The following is a 3854-nucleotide window of genomic DNA, read 5'->3' as shown; positions in this document are numbered from 1 at the left end:
ATAGTGAAACCAGGGACTCCAGGAGCAAATAGGCAGCCTGGATCTCTACAACTATAACTACATTCTCAGCCTTACACTTTTTATAAAACACTTTACACAACATTTTGCAAAACAATAAACACACTAATCTACATTAGAAACATAAATCTAAGATGTTGTCATTCTTTGCCATTTCAAGACATAATCCCCCAAAATACCACACCCATGAATCAACTGATTAGACATGACCATCATGTGTGAAGAATATTAGGTGCTTAATTCTAAACTAAACATAAACCAGATGTGCTTGGTAAGGTGGAAATGTTATTTATTAAACAGAGGAAAACACACAAAAGTCAGAACACAAATTGGGCAAGTGGGTGCTGTGTAAACCAAAGAACAAAATATAACAAAAAGAGATCCCTTCTAAACAAGGGATTAATAACAAACAACTAAAAACATCTCTAAAAAGTGTAATGTTTTTCAGTGTTAAGCTGATCCCAAAACAAACCGAAAAGTTACCGACTCTCAGTAAACACTACTTTACTTTAACTGGCAACAACTGGAGAAGGATTGTTGTGCCGCTCCAATTGGGGATCTCCAACGTAGGAGGCAGGATCAGGCAGAACTTCCCTGGAATCAGCCAATCCTTAGCAGGGAACCCCACAGCCTTATTAACATGTAGATCAGAACAGCAGCAACAGTGAAATACATAGACGGCTAACCTTGGTAGCGGTAACAACTATAAAAAGGCAACAGGTGAATTTTCTTGTCTTCAACCAAAATGGAAGCCAACATTGCAATGAGAGGAAGAGTGAGAAACATCATTGGCCACTGAGCTGTTTTGAACGCCCCGGGCCGGCATGGTGGTAACATCCCGATGTGTCCTGGACTGCCATGCCAACCTGAGTCCTTAAAATACAGCTCACATATTCACATTTTTGGATACCAGAATACCGCTTATTCAAGACATGGAGGAAGCTTGTGGCCAAATTAATGATGGATTCTGTGCGAGAATGGATTCGCCATGTAAGAGGATTTTTCCTCTGTTCTTTTGCAAAAGAGGACATAGCCTGTGATGTAGATGAGGTCCTGTGGCCAGATCTAGAAAGGTGAAAAGATGCTTACGTTCCCTTTTTCTTTTGTCTCCACAATATTTTTGTTGTCTTTACATAGCATGCAAAATGCACCTATATGAATGTTATGAAATATTCAGCACTATGTATTTTGGCCTTGATGTCATCAATACATTCATATATTTAGCCCTAACTATATTTCTACAAATTACTCAAGCCCAAACTATATCCTTAGAAAAGTAGAAATCTTAAAAGTGTTTCAGATTGATCACTGTAGTGTGTAACTGGTTCAAACAAAGTGAGTGTTTATGAACTGTGTGTGTGCCATACTGTTACAAAATTTAGTTTTTAAGAATTAAATTATGGTTTTAAATGAAGGATTATATTTTGCAAAATATCTCAGGTGTTCTGCTACTCATGCATGTGGTTGTATGAACTGTGTGAAGACTTCTAAAAAAAATTAGCCCTGTTTTCAAAATTGTGCTTAAACTGTAAGATCATGAACGTTTCAGGATAACGAGATTCACTGACACCAATGTGAACCCATTAGACAACAATTATCTATGGATGGAATATTTCATCATCATTTTTTTTAACAGCCACTGTGTCTCCGGTCCCATGCAACACTTTAATAGACCATATTTTCAGATTTGACATTACCATTACCAAAGATTCTTCTCCTTCCTGGCTATAGAAAACATCCATAGTGATATGAATTCAGATTTTTTTTAATATAGCAAGAAGAATATAGAAGTACAATAATCAATCCATTGTTTTGCTTTTGATAGGTAGGCCAAATGAGGAACACTGCAGTTGAACTTTTACCAGTCAGGGCTTAAAAAGACTTTTACATTATGAGCAGCCTCTTGTGGCCATGTGATGAAGTGCATGTGAAAAAACACAGGTGTAGGATATAAATGATTATTTTTGTACTGACTGTATATAAGAAGTGGATGTAGTTTTTGCAGTAGTAGTAGTAGTTAGCTTGGTTAGCTAGGTGCATCTGTAATTCATTTTGGCTGTGTCTGAAATCCCCACTCATTCACCACTCCCTACCCCCTATGTAGGGAGTTTAATGTAGAGCACTATATAGTGAGCTCACTGGCATTAAAACAACACTTTCGGACACTACTCCGACCATTATTTCGGCACCGCTAATTACGTCATTGCCGTCGGATCAGTTTCTTCTATCAATGCATGATGGTATATACGGCTTGGTTAGTGACCATCGGTTGTACACTATTTTCAAAATGCATTCTGGGATAAATTGAGTGGACTATATAGGGTATAATAATCATCACTATACATTCGGACAGCACTACAAAATGGCGAGCTCACTATATAGTCCACTATATAGTGAGTAGTGGGTGATTTCGGGGACAGCCTTTAACTGGTATTTTAACTGGGATGCTAATTTTAGCTAGCTAAAAACAGGCTTAAAAGAAAACAAACTTACCAGAAAAATTAACAGCTGACTACTAATAAACTTTTTCTACGGCGCTGGTACACAGAGCAGCAGATATGAGTCGCCTCTAGCCTGATTGACAGGTCGCCATGGTAACGACTTGTCAATCACAAGGTAGTCCCATGCTAAAGCATAAGCCGCTTTATTATCTATTTTCCTCTAAATTGGACCATATTTTACTAAATGAACATGTTGCATTGAAGAAGGCTTGAAATTAATAATTGAGACCATAAACTCATTATGAAAGTATTTACTGAGGTAATAAATCAGCTGTGAAGTAGGGTCATTTTACCATTATTTTTAATGGAATCGGACTTCTTTTTGCAACAACAGGAGTCGCCCCTTCCTGTCTGTTCGATAGAATGCAGATTTAATTTATTTCCGTGTGGCCTCACTTTTCAGACCCAGAGGTTCCTGTGTGTGTTCCAGCGTTTTGTCGCATTTCCTTGAGCTTTAGCTAGTCAGTGTTAAGAGTTTTTTGTAGTATTGGTTACCGTTAGCGCTAGCGTGTGCTAACCTTACCGTTAGTGCTAGCTAACTACAGCCCCCTCCAAAACTATTGGAATGATAAGGCAAATTCCGTTGTTTTTGTTGTACACTGAAGACATTTGGGTTTAAGATCAAAAGATGAGTATGAGACAAGAGTTCAGAATTTCAACTGTCATTTCCTGGTATTCACATCTAGATGTGTTTAAAAACTCGGAACATACCACCCTTTGACTGAGATCATCGTTTCAGCACTATAGCCGCTATATTATTGCTGGAGGGCCAGCTTTTGGATTAGTCAACTGACAGAAAATTAATTGGTAATGGTTGTTATGACCCCCCTGTTGGTCTAGGGGTGTGGGGGCCATAAACATAGGCACAACTGGTAGATCTTAAACAAGGTAACGTTTATTGGTAACATGAGATGTAGACAGGTAACAAAAAGAACAAAAGGAGGGTGGACGAGGGTGCTGCGAAAATAACAAACCAAGTTAAAATAAAAAGGTCCTCAAAAGGAGGCCTACACCTATCTACCGTTTTAAACAGGGTTGAATCTTACTACAAAAAAAACACAAAGAGCACAGCATCCACTCCACCTGGTGAAACTAACAAAATAGCAAACAGAACAATAAGTGAACTTCTCCACTGCACTCAAATGTGGAGCTAACATTCAAAGGTATGCAAAATGTTTACCTAAACACAATGTACAGCTAATAGGCACTGAAGGTGGATAGTTCCACTACACACAAAGTACAACAGACAGGCTATGCAGTCAATACCAGCGGCACACAAGTCAACAGGCGGTGACAAGCTGCCTGGAGCAACAGCTGGACTCTCCTTATGAGCCG

Source organism: Micropterus dolomieu, linkage group LG15 (genome assembly GCF_021292245.1).
Source record: "Micropterus dolomieu isolate WLL.071019.BEF.003 ecotype Adirondacks linkage group LG15, ASM2129224v1, whole genome shotgun sequence".
Lineage (NCBI taxonomy): Eukaryota > Metazoa > Chordata > Actinopteri > Centrarchiformes > Centrarchidae > Micropterus > Micropterus dolomieu.
This window is presented reverse-complemented; position numbering follows the sequence as displayed.